Here is a 20,366-nt window from a genome sequence, read left to right on the forward strand (position 1 = left end):
AAAGAGTATAGAGGATACTTGTAGTAAATAAATATATATATATTTTTAATATATATCTGTGTGGTGTCCTTTCATTTGGTATTCAAGGAGGGTGTATATGGTAAAACAGCTTGCTTCACATGCCTTTACAGAGTTTAGCCTAAGACTGCTTTGTCCATGCTACCCCTAGGATAGCTAGTCTATAAGGGTGACTTACAACCTATCATCATAAGGGTTGCTTGGCATGGTACAAGGTGATCACTAGAACTAGTGAGCATCATATACCAGGCCAACTTCTCACATTGGTGAGCAGCGGTTGGGATTGAGCTTGCTGTTGTTTTACCATTACAATCTTTGAAAATATCATTTGAAAGATCATACAGGTACCTGTTAGGTACATATAAAACAAGACTAGTATACTTAAGTTCTACTGAACTTAGTTGTTGTAGAGGATAGGGAGTAGCACACCCTGACTACAACTACTAGATAGGTCTAGTAGGTAAACACCAGTGTAGGTAGATTGCAACATATCCACCCACACTAGAGCAATGTCTGGAGCAGAGGGGTCCATTGGACCTGTCCCTGTTGAGAGTGACCCTCCAAAGGCACCATCCAAATTTGCTATGTTAAACTTTAAAGAGTTGAGGCAGCTGTGTACCTCAAGAGGTCTCAAGCCGGGTCAGAACCCTACCACAGCCCACCTCAGAGAGCTTTTAGACCAGTCTGAAGCTCTAAAGATCTCCAATCCTGACCTCAAATGGTCTGGAGAAGGAGGCTCCCCCTCTGAAGATGATAACACTGATGCCCCTGTCCCTACTGTCCAGATAGATGAGGAAGACCAGAACACTGGAGATACTCAGCCTGAGGATGAGGAGGAGGAAGAGGAAGAAGAAAGTGATTCTGATGATGGGAGACTTAGTCAGGTGCCAGTCAGGAGACTTAGCCGGGCTAACTTAAGCCTATTTGGGACTGATACAGGGTTAAACCCACTCAGACCCCCAAGTGGACTTAACCAGGAGCCTAGGAGGAGAAGGAATCACTCAGGTGAATCTAACACCTCCCATGCTTCTAGAGGTTCTCATGGTCACTCCAGAAGGAGGATGACAACCCCTCAGAGGAGGGAACATGAGGCCAAAATGAAAGAGGCTGAGCTTAGGATTCAGAAGACTGAATTGGAAGTTGCCCTGGCCCAAGAGAAACTTGCTAAAGCAAGACAGCCTAGAGAGAGTGGATTAGGATCCACTGGTGGCAGCATTATCCCTAAGGAGAAAGACAGGTCATATGACAATAGATACCTGAATAAGATTGTGCCCCCCTACAAAGCTGGGGATGACATCCACAAATGGATAACTGCACTTGAGAGGGCCTGCCGAGTACAGCAGATCCCTCAGGAGCAGTGGGCAGCAATCTTGTGGCTCTCCTTTGAAGGTAGAGGCCGAGACAGACTCCACACAGTTAGTGATGAGGATTCTAGAAACTACCTGGTCCTGAAGAGTGTTCTGGTTGATGGGTTAGGCTTAACCACTGAACAGTACAGGTTGATGTTCAGAGAGACCCAGAAGACACAAACTCAGGACTGGTCTGAATTTGTTGAATGTGCCACTAAGGCTCTGGAGGGCTGGTTGCTGGGAAGTAAGGTTACAGACTATGAAGGATTGTACAACTTACTTATGAGAGAACAAATTTTAAATAATTGTCAGAACCAGCAGTTGAATCAACACCTGATTGACTCAGATCTGGCCTCTCCCCAAGAATTGGGAAAGAAGGCAGACAAATGGGTTAGAACCAGGGTTAAGCAAAAGAACCAGAACCAGAACCAGGGTGGTGACCAAAAGAAGGCAGACCAGAAGGGTGGGGAGCAGAAAGCTAAAGACCAGAAGTCTTCAACAGGGCCCCAAACTAATACTGAGGGTGGGTCCCAAACTTCCAAGAAGAAGAAGAAAGAAGGTCAAAGGAAACCCTGGTGTAGTACCTGTAGAAACACCTCTCACTGGACCAGTGAGTGTAAAAAGGGTGGAACCCCCAACACTGCAGCCCCTAAGGCACCTGCACCCACTAGTGCAGTCAGCAGTGTTGGTCCACAGACTAAGGGGGTAGTGGGTATCACCTTGGGAACTGAGGGAGAGTCTGGCCTAGTCAGAACCCCTACACAGGCTGTTCTGATTTGTGATGTGGACATGGAATTGTCCACTACTGTAAGCCCCAGTAATGTTATGTTATGTTATGTTAATATTTATTTGTTAAGCGCTCGTACGCCCAAGGGATTCATGGCGCTATCGGAAGGAACATAACACACAGTAAAACTCAGCAATAGGCCAGATTGAACAGCCATGTTTTGAGAGAGTCTGAAACTAAGAAGGTCTACGCTCATTTTTACAGAGAACGGGAGCGAGTTCCAAAAGGTGGCTGCAAGATGGTCAAAGCAGCAGCCGCCAAGGTGTTTTTTTTTAAAGGACGGGCAACCAATAAAGCTTTATGAGCAGAGCGAAGATTTAATGAGGGATTATATCTGGAAACAAGGTTTTTTATAAACTTAGGGCCTGTATCCTGTAAAGTCTTAAAAATAATACACCCAGTTTTAAATGCAATACGCTGTGCCACAGGTAACCAGTGAAGTTGTTTCAAGCCAGGTCTAATAGACTGCCATTTTGTTTGTCCAAGGATGAGCCTGGCAGCTTGATGCTGAACAAATTGGAGTATTTTTTGCAAGCCCGCTGGAAGTCCCAAGTAAAGACTATTTGAGAAGTCCAGTCGGGACAGGACAAGGGCGATGGTAACCTGAATAAGTGCGGCCTGCGTAAGGAACTGGGCTATTTTTCTTATTTTTTTAAGTTGAAAGAAGCTGGCAGAAACTACAGTGCCAACTTGTCCTTTCAAGGAAAGATCCACACTAAGTGTAACTCCCAGACTTTTAACCGAGGAAGATCCCGTAGGTGGGGCCCCCATACTAGATGGCCAGAAGCATGGACTCCAGCTCAATTCACTTTTCCCAGGCAAGATTAGTTCTGTCTTGCCTGGGTTAAGCTTCAGGTGATTAAGACTCATCCATCTCTGTATATGGGTCATGGTGTTCTGAAATTCCACCACGGAATCTTTGGTGTTAAGAGGGAAGACGAGTTGGAGATCATCCGCATAGTTATAGATGGCAACATTAGCATTCCTTAGAGAGTATAGTAGTGGGCGAAGATACAGATTGAATAATAAGGGTGACAATGATGAACCTTGCGGCACTCCACATGTGGTGGGGGAGGTAGGGGCTGTAAAAGGACCTAATATTACTGATTGCGTGCGTCCTGTGATAAAGGAGGTGATCCAGCTTAAAGCAAGGCCCCTGAGGCCGGCTTGTTCGACACAGTTGATAAGGATGGTATAATCAACCGTGTCGAACGCTGCCGACAGATCAAGAAGTACAAGGGCCTGGTGGATGCCTTTATCGGCATTCCGCCTTAAAGTGTTTTGGACAGCAAGGATCACAGCTTCCGTCGAATGACAAGGGCGGAAGCCTGCCTGGTTGGATTCAAGATAATCAGAATTTTCTATAAATTTGGACACACTTGTAGAAACATGGGCTTCTAAAATTTTTGATGTATAAGGTAACAGAGATATTGGTCTGTAATTTATCGGGTCATGTGGGTCTGCTCCAGCTTTTTTGACCAATGGAATGAGCAGAGCCTTCTTAAGGCAGCTGGGCACTTTACCCTGTAAGAGTGAGCCATTTAGCAGCGAAAGAACGCCCTGTGGAATTGCTAACCCCACCTCTCTAAAAATATGTGGGGGACAGATGTCATCAGGTGATCCAGATTTAACCCGTGCACAGAGATCAGACACATTTTTTACATCAATGGAGGGAAAGATATCAAGAGTAAAAGGGTTGTGATAGACATCATCCAGAGGAGGAGGGGGCAAGGAACTTAGGATACTCTGCTTTATGGTAGTAATTTTATTTTTTTAAAACGCATTCAGCGAATTGCAGAGCTCTTGTGTGGGAGTAACCAGAGGGGTAGTTCTATCACTGTTACTAAGATCATTCACAATGTTGAACAGATCTTTTGTCTTGTTCTGTGAATTCAGAATTTTCTCAGAAAAAGAATCTGTTTTCTGTTTTAGAATAAGTTTTTGATAGCTTTTACGGGCCATGCAGTAATTTGCTTTATCTTGTGGTAGATACCTGGTCCTCCACTTCCTTTCTTTTTGACGCACTTCAAGTTTTAAGATCTTCAATTGTGGGTTAAACCACTTATGGACGTCATTAGGGCGTGAGTGGGAGAAATTCACACGGGGTGCATAAATGTCAGCTGCTGTTGTATTCAGCGTGAAAAGGCTTCTTCAATGACATCGATGTCTATGGTCATTGGAGGGAGGGTCGAGGCCAAGGTGTCCAAAAAAGCCGGTGTATCAATGCCCTTCCATTTCCTAATTTTTCCACCTATTTGAGATGACTGTTTTATGCCTCTATCGATGGTAAGTGTAAAATATATAAGGAAGTGATCAGACCAGATGGAAGGAGTTATGGAAGAGATGGATAAGAGAAGATTCTGAGACCATATTTGGTCCAAACTATGCCCTTTTTCATGGGTAGGGGAATTGATCTGTTGAATTAAATTCAAATCTAAAAGTAAGTCCTTAAGTTCTGCTGCCTGGGCATCTGCCTCAGTAGCATCAAACCAAAGGTTAAAATCCCCAATTAGGACAATTTTAGAATAGTTTGTTACGAGAGAAGCCATTTGTTCAGCCAGTAAAACAGGGAAAGTAGGCATAGATTGAGGGGGTCGATAAATTAAAACTAGTAATAATGTTCCACTGTCAGTATCAGTCTTAAAAACAATATTCTCCGAACTAGTCAGGACAAGGGGTGGGAGTAAAGTAAACTTGTGGGTATTATGAATAATGGCAGCCACTCCTCCCCTTTTTTTCCTGAAGATCTATTGACATTTAAGATATAATAGTCAGATGGGACAGCAGCCAGAATATCTGGTAATGAGTCCTGGTTAAGCCAAGTCTCGGTGAGAAGCATAATGTCAGGTTTCTCAGATATCAGCAATAGGAAAATGTCCATTTGATGTTTAACCATAGACCGCGTATTAAGGTAGATACAATGAAGCTTGGTCTGTGGTTCTAAAAAAGGTTGAGGAGCAATACGTGGACCAGAATAGATAACACTACCAGCTGTGTACTTATATTTAGAAATACCGTAAAGGGAGGTGCGTTTGAGTACATACGGGGGAATTGGCGGGCAAAGGTGATCAGGGGGTCTTAAAGTAACTAAGTCACGAGAAGAATAAGTATATATTTGGTCATATGTTTTGGCCCCTGGCCGCGGACGGGCGCAGATGGGCTTACCTTAGGCGCACTTTCGGCGCGCCAACATAGCGCCCGCTGCGCTCGTCAGCTGCGCTCCCCGATGCACATGGCGTTTTAAGCCCTGCCTCCCAGAAGAGCTAGACCGCTAGCTCCGGTCCAGCCCAATCAAAGATGGCGCCTCGCCTCGCCCTCCACACAAACGGCACCGTCAGCCGCGGTGGAACGGGGCGGGGTACAGTACAAAGTATACAGCTACACAGTGCACAAAACTGGTAAGTGATTTAAAATATTAGTTTAAAATAAGAGACAGCCACCGACATCTAAATCATGCCAGTACTGTCTTGCGCTATCAACAGGTGACTGTGTGCGGTATAGCGCTGAATATTACTGTCAGTCGGTTCCCACAAAGAACCTCAGTTGCTGCCACCAACCTTGAGTAATCTGGGTAAGTACAGACAGACACCTTTGATTATTGAAAAAGTGGCTCAAGCATACAGGGACACATGTGCCAGTGTCACCATGGTGACACCTAGCTTTGTGGACCCTGGACAATACATGCCAGGTGACAATTAACTGGTGACCAATGCCAGCAATGTCACTACTACACATAGTGTGGCAATTGTTAATTTCTCCTGGGGAGGGGTGACTGGCCTAAAAAGAGTTGTGGTTAGTGCAGATTTCCCAGTTGAATGTTTGTTGGGCAATAACCTGGAGAGCTCTCTATGGTCAGAAGTAGAGTAGAGGACTCATGCAGAGATGTTAGTGATATCATCACATATCCTTGCTGTGACCAGGTCACAGGCCAAAAAGTGCCTCTCTGAACCTCAGGTCTTGGATCCTGGAACAATGGACCAAGCACCTACCAAGAAGAAGAACAGGAGGGTTAAGGCTGTGCCTTCCCACCTGCCTACAAGTGAGGATCAGCCTTCCCAGGAAGATGATCTTGAGACCCCTGAAGGAACTGTCCCTGAAGAACTTGAACCTGACCAGGTTGAGTTTCTGGGGACAGGGGGACCTTCTAGGGCAGACTTGTGGCAGGCTCAGTTAACCTGTCCTTCTCTTGAACCCCTCAGACAGCAGGCTGCTGCTGAGGCTGCTGGGAATGCTCAAGGTACCCATAAAGTGTATTGGGATGATGGGCTCCTTTATTCAGAGGGTAGAGACCCCAAGCCTGGTACAACCAAGAGGTTGGTTATACCTCTGCAATTTAGGGGCTTCCTTCTAACCTTGGCCCATGATATTCCCTTAGCAGGACACCTAGGCCAGAATAAGACTTGGGACAGGCTTGTCCCTCACTTTCACTGGCCTCACATGTCTGAGGATACCAAGGAGTTGTGTTGCTCCTGTGTAACCTGCCAAGCCAGTGGCAAAGCAGGTGGCACAACAAAGGCCCCCCTGATACCACTACCTGTGGTGGGGGTTCCCTTTGAAAGAGTGGGGATTGATATTGTAGGTCCAATGGATCCCCCTACAGCATCTGGGCACAGATTCATACTGGTGGTGGCGGACCATGCCACCAGGTACCCAGAGGCAATTCCCCTTAGGACCACAACAGCTCCTGTTGTGGCCAGGGCCTTAATTGGAGTTTTCTCCAGAGTAGGGTTTCCTAAGGAGGTAGTATCTGATAGAGATGCCAACTTCATGTCAGGTTACTTAACAGCTATGTGGAAGGAATGTGTTGTCAACTACAAGTTCACCACCCCTTATCATCCACAATGTCATGGGCTTGTTGAAAGGTTCAACAAGACCCTAAAGGGTATGATCAAAGGATTACCTGAAAAGCTTAGGCGGAGATGGGACATCCTTCTACCCTGCCTTCTGTTCGCTTACAGAGAGGTCCCACAAAAGGGGGTTGGATTCAGCCCCTTTGAATTGTTGTTTGGGCACCCTGTAAGAGGACCCCTATGTTTAGTGAGGGAAGGATGGGAGTTACCTCTCAGAAAGCCCAAACAAGACATAGTGGACTATGTACTTGGTCTCCGCTCCAGGATGGCTGGTATATGGAGAAGGCATCCAAAAACCTCGAGGCCAGCCAAGAATTACAAAAAGCTTGGCATGACCAAAAGGCTGTCTTGACTGAGTACCAGCCTGGACAGAAAGTATGGGTGTTGGAGCCAGTGGCCCCAGCAGCACTCCAGGACAAATGGTCTGGACTCCATACCATTGTTGAAAAGAAGGGAGAGGTTACCTACTTGGTGGACCTAGGAACTCCCAGGAGCCCCCACAGGGTGCTCCAAGTCAACAGATTGAAGGCATATGTTGACAGGGCAGACGTGGGCTTGCTCATGGCTACAGATGAGGGGCAGGAGGAAGAGAGTGACCCTCTCCCAGACCTGTTGACTCAGAACCCTGAAGATGGCTCAGTTGATGGTGTGGCCTTGGATGGCAGCCTCACTGAACATCAGCAAAATGACTGCAGACAAGTTTTGCAGTCATATAGACATATGTTCTCCTTGACACCCAGTCAGACTAACTGGTGTACCCATGTGGTGGACCCTGGTGACAGTCTTCCTGTGAAAAACAAGATTTACAGGCAACCTGACCATGTCAGGGACTGTATAAAGACTGAGGTGCACAAGATGCTGGAATTAGGTGTTATTGAGCCTTCAGAGAGCCCCTGGGCTAGCCCAGTGGTTCTGGTCCCCAAACCTCATACCAAAGATGGAAAGAGAGAAATGAGGTTCTGTGTGGACTACAGAGGACTCAATGCACATCCTATTTCAAGGGCAGATGAGCTCATAGACAAATTGGCTTCTGCCAAATATTTGAGCACATTTGATCTGACAGCTGGCTATTGGCAAATCAGGTTAGCTGAGGAATCCAAAGCCAAAACTGCTTTTTCTACCCCAGGAGGTCATTACCAGTTTGTGGTGATGCCCTTTGGTTTGACAAATGCACCTACCACCTTCCAAAGGTTGGTGAATCAAGTCCTTACTGGGTTGGATGACTTTTGTGCAGCTTATCTTGATGATATTGCTGTCTTCAGCTCCACCTGGGAGGATCACCTGGTCCACCTGAAGGAAGTGCTAGAGGCTCTGCAAACTGCCTCACTATCAAGGCCACTAAGTGCCAGATAGGGCAGAGTAAGGTTGTGTACTTGGGCCACCTTGTAGGTGGAGGCCAAGTTCAACCACTGGAGAGTAAGATCCAGACCATCAAGGACTGGTCCCCTCCAACCACCCAGACTCAGGTCAGAGCTTTCTTGGGCCTGACTGGGTACTACAGGAAGTTTGTTAAGAACTATGGGTCCATTGTGACTCCTCTTAATGACCTGACATCCAAGAAGATGCCCAAAAAGGTTCAGTGGACAGTAAGCTGGCAAAAGGCATTTGAAGACCTGAAGAAGGCCATTTGCTCTGCACCTATTCTGAAGAGTCCCGACTACTCAAGAGAGTTTATTGTCCAAACATATGCTTCTGAGTTGGGAGTGGGAGCTGTGCTTTCACAACTTAATGTAGATGGTCAAGACCAGTCCATTGCTTTTATTAGCAGAAGGCTGACCCCTAGAGAGAAACGTTGGTCAGCCATTGAGAGGAAGGCCTTTGCTGTGGTGTGGGCCCGAAAGAAGTTGAGACCATACTTATTTGGGACTCACTTCAAGATTCAGACCAACCATAAGCCCCTCTTATGGCTTAATCAGATGAAGGGTAAAAACCCCAAACTACTCAGGTGGTCCATTTCCCTACAGGGGATGGACTTTACAGTGGAGCACGCGCCAGGGACTGACCATGGAAATGCAGATGGTCTCTCCAGGTACTTCCACTTAGAACATGAAGACACAACTGGTCAAGGTTAGTCTAGTGTCCCTGCGTTTGGGGGGGTTGTGTAGGAGAGTAGGGTCTGCTATCCTATGGTCACCCCAAATGTTTGCTTTTTGCTTCACTGGTTTCTGACTTAATGTCGCTGTGGGCCTGCTAATCAGACCCACAGCCTGCTGTTCTCTCTCTAAATTAATGCCAATGCACTCTAGGTGCATTACCCATCGGAACTGGTTCACCTTATAGGCCCCTGTAACAGTGACCCTAGGTGCCCAGGGCATAGGTGTTTCCAAGGCCTACCAGGGGCTACAGCATGTATTATGCCACCCCTGGCCTGGTTCCCTATTTGACACAACTGGCTGATCACTCAGCTGGGGTAAGTTGGTGTAATCACCTCTGACTTAGGTATAGTATGTCTATATCTAACTTAAAATGGACACATATGTTCCTATCAGTCACTCCTATGGTAGGCCTCATCAATCCTGGAGGCAGAGTGCTTGGAAATATGTTAGATGGTGCTCTAGCATGAGCTGAGCCTGTCTGCAGCTTTCGGAACTACGTCCTTTAGCTGTTTCATGATATTGCCATACCATATACTCTTAAGTGCATTATGAACCTCGCGGTTAAATGCTATCTTTGGTTTGGCTTTATCGAAACATGTCGAGTAAGGTGTCGTACGAATTGGAATACTACCCCCTCGCCAATTCTGGCGACGGGGGTAGCATTCCACCCTTCTAGAGGGAGACGACATGTAACTAACCTGAAACCCGGGTAAAGTTAAACATGAGCCTCAGCATCACAAAATGGATGCTGCCACCACAGACACAAGTCTGACCTCCTGCTGCTGGCAGTCCTTCCAGCTTGGGAGGCTTGGACAAAGGGTTTCCTGTCAGGGGAGGTGCTTGCACCACCCCAGACAGGATTTTGTGTAGTGGGTTAGGGAGGGCGGAATAGAATGAGACATGCCTGGGGCACACAAGGTGTCCCTGTGCATATGCCAGTTCAAACCGGTGCTGGGGCTCTCCAGCCCCAGTCCTGGCATGAAACTGGACAAAGGAAAGGGGGTGTAACCACCCCCCTTCCTGGTCCCACCCAGAGGAGGCACCTAGCAGGTAATCCGGCCCCTAGATTTGGAATAAGAGTAGGAGCTGTGTCCTAAGACTTCAGATCATCCTGAACTCGACTTGAAACTAAGAAGAAAATTGGACTTCGACATTCTGCTGCACAGAAGACTGAAGAGCATCTCCCTTGTGACCACCCTGTGAATACAGGCACCATCCAGCAACTCGACGTCTGCTTTGCCGCTACCTCCCGCCAGAGCCCGAGCCCAGAGCCTGACAAGACCTGGACTCCCAGACATCTCCAAGCCCGATCCACAGTCCCTGAAAAGAAGAGACCCGTGGAGGCATCGAGAGACGTGGGACCGGCCATCTTGAAAGACCCCCGAGAAGCTGACCGCGCAGCACCCGAGGCATCCTCAACACTGTGCTTTAGGGTTTGAGAAGCCCCACTACCGAGCAGCATCTGCACCGAAGATCAGCACCCCAGCATCTCCACGATCTGCGTGGGGCCATTTTGCATTTTGCCACTCGATGCGTCATCCCGGTTACTGGCCTGTTGGCTAGTGGCCTTCTTGGCGACAAAATCTACAATCAACACTGCTGGTCTGGTTGCTCCAGACTGGCCCTCGCTTCTGTAAAAAGGAGCAGCCCCTTTGACCTTGTTGGTCCGAGTAACAAGCTTTCTTCAAATTCCACGTGGCTTGCATTAGCCAAGGCCTGTTTGCTTCAATCAAGTCGCCGACACCGCCATCAGCTAGAGCCTGCGTGGGACAGCTCATGATCGACTCCTAGACGTCCTCGACCTCTTCGTGTCCACGTGGCTGCGGAGACAAGCTGCACCTCTTCACCTGTTTGCACCCGACAACGCCTGGTTCCTTCCTAGTTCCTCGCCGGTCACTGGCTAGTGACTTTGAACATTGTCCCCTCTGCTTTCAGGTCTTCACCTCTTCAGATCCACCCTTGGATCCACCGGAACTCTCCTCGACGACCCGCCTGCAGCATCTTCATCTTCAGGCTCCATAGAACAGCACGACGAAACCCGACACACTTTGAGGCATATGCACCCGCTTCCTGTGGGTGAGGTAACTCTGGCACCCCAGTGCCCCTGTGTATAAATACACCTCTAGTGTCTATGTTCCAAGTTGCTAGGTTCTAGGTCATCCGGAACGTTCCCTTTGCTTTAACTTTGTGACTTTTACGCACCCATTGAAGTCTATGGGCGCCCGCGTGTAACTTCTAACACTGCACACGCACTCCGTGGGCCTCCTGGTCACTAACTCTTGTTAGCTCCTTGTAGTCCCAGCGATTCTGAAGGCCCTAGGCCTTACCACTGTTCATATAGCGGTTCATATACCACTATTTTAGTATATGGTTTGAGCGGCCACCAGGGCCTATCCATATTGTGCAACTTTTGTATATTTAAAACACTGTTTTGGTTTAACGCATTTGCTTCTGTGCTCATAAAGAGTATAGAGGTTACTTGTAGTAAATAAATATATATATATATATTTTTTTTTCAATATATATCTGTGTGGTGTCCTTTCATTTGGGATTCAAGGAGGGTGTATATGCTAAAACAGCTTGCTTCACATGCCTTTACAGAGTTTAGCCTAAGACTGCTTTGTCCATGCTACCCCTAGGATAGCTGGTCTATAAGGTTGACTTACAACCCATCATCATAATGGTTGCTTGGCATGGTACAAGGTGATCACTAGAACTAGTGAGCATCATATACCCGGCCAACTTCTCACAATGGGCCCAAAAACGCCCACCGCTGCTTCTGCGGTCAAGTGCAATCTTTTTTTTATTCTGCTGCTGACAGTATGGTACAATACTCTGTCACTAGCCAGAGCTATATGGAGATGTGGTAGGCTGTGCCCACTTCATGGCCCTTGTTGGAGGAGGAACCTGTCGGGTGGGGCAGAAAGGAAGTGGACAGAGGCCTGTTCCAAGTTTTCTGCTAGGTCACGTGGTTCTCTGTGAGATGCTGGATGCATCTCATTTAGCAAACACTGGGATGAGGAAAAGTAATCGGACTAATAAAGATTACCAGTAAGCAACTGTCACATTAATTGAAGGTGTGTGAACAGTGCAATAAATGTGGACAGATATTTTTTTCCTCGCTCCATTCTACGTCTGGTTTGACACCACAGCTATATGCACCGCCTATTATAAGAAATTCTACACACCCTACTAGAGTAAACTTTGGCTACACTCAGTGCAATATATACTCTCTAGTAACACGCTAGTGCCTATTCCACGTACCAGATTTAGACTCTGCGTTTGTTTGGAAAGCACAGCGAGGCAACATATTTACAACAATATGTCACATCTCTGTGCTTCACCCAGCGCTGGCGCACAAACTGCTGCCAAGCGCCGACGCAGGCACACATGCACCATGGTGCAAGGATGCCTGCGTCGTAGGGAGATTGTTTTTGTTCAGGAAGTGTTCTCTTCCTGAACAAAAACAATCATTAGCGGGGATTTCCTCTTTCAATGTGTGCTGTATAATGCAGCACTCATAGACACAGGAAACAAAAACAAGGAGAGATTAATAAATTTCTCCTTGTTGCGCCCCCCTACGCCTCTCCTGGGGAGGATTAGCAATCAGACACATTTCCAGATAAATCTGGAAATGTGTTTCGTTCCATGGTTGTTGCTTGGGAACACCCACAGCAACACCCATGGAACGCCCCTTTCACGCAATGTGCTGCGTGTAAAGGGCCCATATTTACAAGGACAGGAAAAGCCACGCTGGGTGGCTTTTCCTGTCGAAGTAAATATGGGGCAGTGTATTGTGCTGCCAGTGCATCGAAAAAAGTGACGCCCTTGCAGCGCAAGGGGCTTGTAAACCTGCCCCTGGATTTTGTAACAGCTGCACAGTACACAGAACACTTTTTTGTTTCCATTGTTGAAGGTTTTCACAGAATGTTGCCATTGCTGGAGGCTTTCTCAAGATGAGTTTCTTAGTATTCAGAAGTTTATTCTAGACCTTTATGACCTTGTCAATGCTTGTTCCAGTGTGGGAACATTTTGTTACCCCTCGTTGGCAACGTGTAATTATCATGTTCTTGTTGAAAAGAAAAACACCAACTTCAAGCGAGGTGCAGGAATGCCCTCATAGCCAAGCAAGCACAGCCACACAGGAAAGAACCCTGCCTTCCCACACTTACCTTAAACTTAAATCGGTGGAGCAACAATACATTTTATTTTACTGTTTGTCATCCTAGCATGCGTAAAGAGAGATTCTTTCTAGCAGTTTATTAAGTCACGCCTAGATGTTCTCTGGTGCAGTTATTTTGCATTCCTTAAACCCCATCAACTTACATCTAGCAGTTTGGACCATATGGATCAAGCTATTTTTAGGTCGCAAACACTGCGATTCGCTAAAAAACAATGCTTGCGATTGCAAAGTAGCCTTCTCCTATGTAGAACAGATTTTCACAGTGCTAAATAGGTATTCGCGAAATTTGCGAATACCTGTTATAAATATGGTACATTCCTGCATTTTGACACTGTCAGAGAGCGACGCTGCCATATTTGGTGCAGCTCCGCACTCTGACATTTCCTTGTACATATGCCCCATCCATGTAACCTTTCTGTATGGACGTGAGCGAACGGAATCATGCATTTCTGCTGGCCATGTAGTACCTATTCTGTATTGTGTGTGTGTGTGTGAATGCATTTGTGTGTGAGGATTGTGTTGTGTGCTGCTGCCTTCGCGAAACATCTTCTCTCAATGTAGAGAAAGCACATAGTACTGCTGCAGTTACTGTAGATGATCTTTTCTTAAATGAAGAATGTGCCCCCCCCCTTGGAACATCCTCGAGTCCTTAATTTGAGCCGGTGGTAGCCAATGGGGGTTACCAGCATTCACTTTTGGGAACCAGCACTTATTGACCCTCCTCAATAACTAACTGGGAGCATGAGGGGGTAATACACACACAAATGGGAAAGAAGGAGGAAGAAAAAGATGGGAAAAAGTAACAAAGAGAGGAAGCAGGCACCTACAGGAGAGCGATGGTATTTTTACCCTTCCTGTACAAAACATATGCTAGATTAATGCACACACACTAGCGCTATATCGCTAAGGTGAGTGAGTGGCTCATGGCAGCTGTAATCAGTGCTGGCGCAAGAGAAAGGGGAGGAGAGGGCCATATCTTTGAAGACATGGAGCTCTCCTGCTCCCTCCCTGTCGCACAACGCATTGCAGCCTCATGGGGGACTGTGCTGCGCTGTGTGTTTTTTTGTAAATCTCCCCCTTAGTCACTCCCAGTTTAGGCTGTCTTTCTTTCACCTCAATAAGTCCTGAAGGAGTTTAGCTGTAGGGTAGCAACCAGCTGGGAGCTTGTGCATGGCATTGCTCTGATGCAATCTCCAGCAGCTGGTGTATGGTCACTGCTATAAGGTGGCAGTGGGGGCAGGTGATGGAGAGACTTGAAGTTGGCAAAATAGGTCATCTGGAGTCGCGGTGGTGCCCCTTGGGAGGATCTTGTCCCAGCTGTGTTCTCATCATCATCTGGGTGCTAGGAGATGGATAGACCCCACTCAAAAGCACTAGGCTCCTCTGCAAAATAAAATTGGGATGTGCATTGGTTTGTTCTGGTCAAGCGACACAGAGCCAAGCCCCAGTCTTCAGCTGAAATATAGCAGTGCAGGACAGCCTCAACAGTTCTTGGAATCAAAGTGCCACATGATCAGCTACAGGCACAGTTTGTTGGGTCACAGTGGCTCAAATCAGTTGCGATCAAATGTTTTGGGTTACAGCGGAACAGGATAAGCTGGGGTCACAGTTATTGGCCACAATCGCATATGTCAGCCATGCCAGCAATCCTTGTCACAGTAGCATAAGACAGCCATGATTCCCTTGTTCCCATCTGGGACTGCGAACAGCAGAGTTTGTCACTTGCTGACACCTGGTGCATGCATCATTGCTCTCCTTCATCCTCGAGCGGATCCCGCCAACACCAGAGTCTTGCTGCCTCTGGCTCTTCATAGGCGGTCACTTCTCTCACAGCAGGAAGGGTAGATTCATGTCAGATGAATAGCTTCTTGAGGTAAGACAGAACTTTGGAGATGTCCCCTGACCACTGGGTTGGTGGCTGTCAGACAGACCACACTGAGGGTAAAAAAATCTGGCCTCATCTAAGGGGCTCTTTTAACAACTGAGACTGAGACTTTCACTCCCACCATCTACAAAAGGAGATTGTCTCATCTCTCTCCACTCCAATGACTAGGGGCCTCATTTATGAAAAGTGACGCATCGCTGCGTGAAAGCAGCAATGCGGCACACCTCAGTGCGCACTCCTTGCGACATACCTGATGCGTCATATTTAATGTATGACGCATCATGTTGCAAGGAGTTACAGATACATCAGAATTTGTGACGTATCTGTAAGCGCAAAAGTGACGCATTGCTGGAGTGTGTCACAAAAGTGACGCAACTCCAGCAATGCGTCCTTTCACATGGGGCAAGTCCCATGTGAAAGGGCCTGCGTCAGTCTTACGCATGCTGTGAGGCAGGCGCAAGATTATGATGCAACGGCGTCCTAGAAGTGACGCAGTGAAATCTCATAGATTTCACTGCGTCCCTTCTACAAAGCTTTTTGTGGGTGAACGCCCCCCCGCATACATTATACCTGAGGCAGGTATAATGTAGCGCAGGGGTTTACAAAGTGACGCATCAGCTTAGATGTGTCACTTTGTAAATAGTGCGCAACAGGAGGCAAGTTTTACGCCGCCAATGTGTCACAAAAAGTGACGTATCGGAAGCGCAAAACTGACGCAAGGCCTCATAAATGAGGCCCTAGATTTCCAAAGAATAGGAATGGCAAATTCCTATTTGCGATTTGTTTTGTGAATCGCAGTAGGAGATTGCTAATCCTTTTATATGAAATTCATTATGTTTCATTCAGTGATTCTCAGTGGGTCTCTAATAGACCTACCTCATTAATATTAATGAAATAGGTTGCAATTTGTGACCCACTATGATTCGCTGCCATCACAGGGATAGTGAACTGCTGGGGACGGCAAACCAACATGTATGTGATTGCTTTGAAATAAAACAATTTCTTTTTTTTAAACACAGGCCGTTTTCCTTAAAGGAAAACCGAATGCATTTCAAAAAGGAAAATGAAATGTTTAAGTTTCATTTTTTAAGAGTAAACAGTGGTTGATATTTTTTCAACCATCCTCAAAGAAGAAGGGGGTCCCTTGGGCACCTCTTCACGTTTGCGAATGGGTTACCACCAACTTTCAATTGTCAGTAAATTGTGAATGTATTTTTACATACCATTCCAATTCAGTATTAGGAAGGATGCCATCAACAGGACCCTTCCAAATACCGAATCGGAAAACCCATATTGTAAATCAGTAACAAGTTACCGAATTGCGATTTGGGCATTGTACATCACAAAAAGCATTTTTGCTGTTGCGAATGGCCGGATTTGCAGAATCCGGTCATTTGAGAACAGAAAAATACTTCATACATCAAGCACTAGATCTCCTTCCTCCAAAGTTAGGAATGTCAGTAGTACGCTTCCATTGTCTGGGAAAACAACCTCACCTTCATGTTAAGCACGATTCCAGACCAGGTGCATCCAAAAAGGGTCCCACATGCATCCATTCCTCTGGCCTACTCATACACAAAACAATCAGACACACCTTGCACTTGGAATGTTAGCATGAGTATATGGGTTAGTGCAAGGAGTGGTAATTTTACAGGAGTGGGACTTTAATTTCCACTCCTGTGAAATATATTGCACAGTGGTGTTAGCCTCTGTGTAGTTATAGTTAGGACATTGTTACCACAGGAAATAGCTTTTTTCGTTTACTAATAACTTCAGTGCCATTTGATGAATCTTCAAGAAACTTTCCAAAAGAAGCTTATCTACCTCATCTCCTTCCCTGAAAGTTTTGAGTAATCCATCAAGCAGGGGGCGTAGAAAAAAGGGGGGTCCAAAATGCAATTCACCATTGCACTTTCCATAGGGGATTTTAAAAACCAAAATGGATAAATGGAATTGTACTGAATTTGGCAAAAAGCTACATCTTTATGCAAAAGCATGATTTCTGTGGTTTGGTGTAAATCTGTTCAGTAGTTTCTGAGAAATTAAGGTTCAAAATGTATAAATATCTGAACAGTTGGGTTCATGGTTCTTTTGTGAGAGTATTGTGGGCACACAACTTCAAATAATAGAGTTATCTGATTGGAGGTAGGGTCTTTGCTCTGTCGACCACCTTGCTTCTGTGAGTCCTCACGCTCTGATTGGCTGGCCTGAACATGAAGGGAAATGTTGTAGCCACCATTACATAACACAGGAGTCAGTCCTCATGTCCTGGAAACGTATGGGCATACCCTGACCCACTGGACCTTGTAGGAGGCCTAATAACAAAACCTGTGCGAGTCCTGTGGGTGCACAGGGGGCCACGCTAGCTCATGCGTGAGTCCTGTGGCATTGAAAAAGTATTTTCTTTTTTTTTTATTTGGTGGATTGCCATGTATGGGCAGTTGGACACTGAGTGAAGGCAGTGTGAGGAGGCAAAGGGCCATCCGCCGGTGGTTGGGTTGCCACAGTTATGGTAATAAAATCTTACTTTACATTTAAAAAAAAGTCCTTGATATTCACTGAAAAAAAATGTTAAAGTGAAGTTATAGTTAGGTGAAAATCTCAGTTTAAATGTAACATTTTAAACTAGAAAACACAGAAATGTAACAGTTATAGTTAACTGAGGTATTTCTAATTCAGACCCTTGCCATGCCTTGCTGATATCACTGATGATGTGTAGGAAAGTAGGACCTGCTTCTTATGGTTACCCCCACTTTTTGCTTGATGTGATGCTGTTTTTGACTAGTCTGACTGGGATCCTGCTATTCAGGACCCCAGTCCATTTGCTTTCTCCCTATACTATTGTGTTTAGTACTTATGTACATCCCAGATTGGATACTGGGATACCTTTTTCAGTCCCTAGTATATGGTCCCCATATACCCAGAGGTCAACCATGGGCTGCAGCATGTATTATGCCACCCATGAGAGACTATTCAAATGGAACTACAGGCCTGCCATTGCAACCTGTGTAAGCTGGTGCTAGCACCACTTACTTAAGATATAGGTTTACTATATCTACGGGTCACTGCATTTAAAACCTATATGTCACCCCTGTAGCATGCCTTTACAATCCTGAGGTGTTACCAAAGGAGGGGTTTTACCCGAAAAGTCGCTGGGACCTGGGTGCTAAGTAATACATATATAAGGGTCCCAGAGAGACAACGTATCATAAAAGTACGCAATTAATTAATCAAAACATTTTCAAATATAGAATTAATCACGTTTAATAAAGCACAAACTGTCAATGAATCACAATGTGCTATTAAATCAATTCCAATTTTTTGACATAAATATATTAGAGCCCCAAGCACAGAAGGGAAAGGAAGTGTAAGGTGTGAAATAAAAAGAGGGTAGGTGGTTCAAAAGAGAGAACTTAATTTCTTATTCAATACAAAACATTCATGATTCGTTAAGAGAAAGCTATAACTTATTCAAGCCAATATTGCAATTGAAATAGTACAAAAATCATTCTACGGTCACAATCATGAATATTTTAATCATGAATAGTGCCGGATGACGAGACAGGTAGAGCCGTCGACGTTTTGACCCTGACATGGAAGGTTTACTTGAGCCCTTAAACGGGGTCTTCATCAGGACAGGAAGTGTTGTAGTGGGGCACAACAATTCTAAAAAATAATAAAAAAGGACTAAGTGAATTCTGAACAAAAATGGATTGAAAATTTAGCTACATAATAATGAGAGAAAGGGAATTTACCTTGGTCATTCGGGCCAGCCGGCTCCGAGTGTCAGGAATCTGATGGACCACCTTCTGTGTGGTCGGGTAGTAGTGGACTTAAGGATCAAGAAATGGGCCGACTAGAGAGGAGCAAGAATAGAGCCATAAATCAGTGAATTGCAGGCGTCACATTCCAAAGCAACTAAGCCAGAATTGGCTGTATTCCAATGGGGTCTCACTTACATATATCTTCCACTTTGGGCTGGAGTCAGTCCATCAATGTAGGAGGTCTGCTGAGATAGAACGGATTCCTTCTCCTAGACTTCCGCTAAAGAAGGAAGAGGAATGTGGTTACAATCTAATAGCTCTATGCGGTCTAACCGTGTGTGGCATTATAATCCCTGATCAAAGACTTACATTAATCAGGCGGTCGCGCTGGATTTCAATAGTCCAAAAATAGTAGCCCTTGGCGATAATTGCTCGTCACCATTCTCAAAATCTCTGAAAGAGTTAAGTTAATTGAACGGGTATTAATAATTTCGTATTGAGCTCAGGAGTCATTGGCAAGCGGCAAACAACTGCCGCGGTATAGTACTTACTGAAAAACGTAGCCGCAGCCGCGGTCTCTCGTTACACAAGTACTCGCTTCTTCGTGTGCGCGAAGTAAGTGCACTTCCGTGTTTCAGTTTGAAAGCTTGATAGCGTAGTCACGTGGGTGGCTAAAAAGTGAAGAGATACTACTCGAGCTGTGGGAGAGCTACAACATGAGTGTGCGAGACGGATATTTAAAATTGCATAATCGTTGTTACAAATCAGAAATTAAATAAATTAATGTGACCAATATGCAAAACTTGCACCTCTCACACACGAGGGTGTAGACGTTATTCATTATTACACATCAACAACATTATTTTGGTTAAGCCAAACCGAGGAACAATTCAATTAGTATGTAAGGGATCAATAATTGTGGTGGGATACAGTCTCACATAGCAAAAAGGTACATTCTAAAATGTTCAATAAAATGACTAATTCAAAATCGTGCACCTTACAAATATGAGAATATAGACGTTGTCAAATTAAGTCACTTGTAAGGACTGTTACATATGTACATTTTCATTAGCCACTATGATCACTGTCCCAATGCTGCCATCTGGGCATAGCTACTGTCCGTTTCATTGAGACCATTTGTAATTGAGTCAAAAGTAGCCATCCATTTCAATTCACGGGTATTAAGCACTGTCGCTAGATTACCACCCCTTCTACCCAAAGTGATCTTCTCTATGACTAACCATGTTAGATCCTATACTGTGTGCCCCATTTTTTGACAATGCTCTACTAGGGGGGCTACTGGTACGGCACACCGTATCCTGCTACCATGCTGTAAGATCCTTTGTTTGACCTTCTGTTGAGTCTGACCAACATATATTTTTTCGCAAGGGCACTGGATGATATATATAACGTTGGCCGTATTGCAATTAGTAT

The 20,366-nt window shown here is 45.6% G+C and overlaps 1 long non-coding RNA gene across 1 annotated transcript; it reads right to left on the bottom strand.

The window, feature by feature from the left end:
• Nucleotides 1-18,923: 18,923 nt before the first annotated feature.
• LOC144792228 (uncharacterized) lies at nucleotides 18,924-20,095 on the bottom strand. Its single transcript, XR_013602518.1, has 4 exons — nucleotides 19,484-20,095; nucleotides 19,302-19,385; nucleotides 19,128-19,212; nucleotides 18,924-19,024 (listed from the first exon to the last, which is right to left on the bottom strand). It is a non-coding gene; the product is annotated as an uncharacterized LOC144792228 (long non-coding RNA).
• Between the last annotated feature and the right edge of the window lie 271 nt (nucleotides 20,096-20,366).

This window comes from Lissotriton helveticus, chromosome 11, assembly GCF_964261635.1.
Source record: "Lissotriton helveticus chromosome 11, aLisHel1.1, whole genome shotgun sequence".
Taxonomy (NCBI): Eukaryota; Metazoa; Chordata; class Amphibia; order Caudata; family Salamandridae; genus Lissotriton; species Lissotriton helveticus.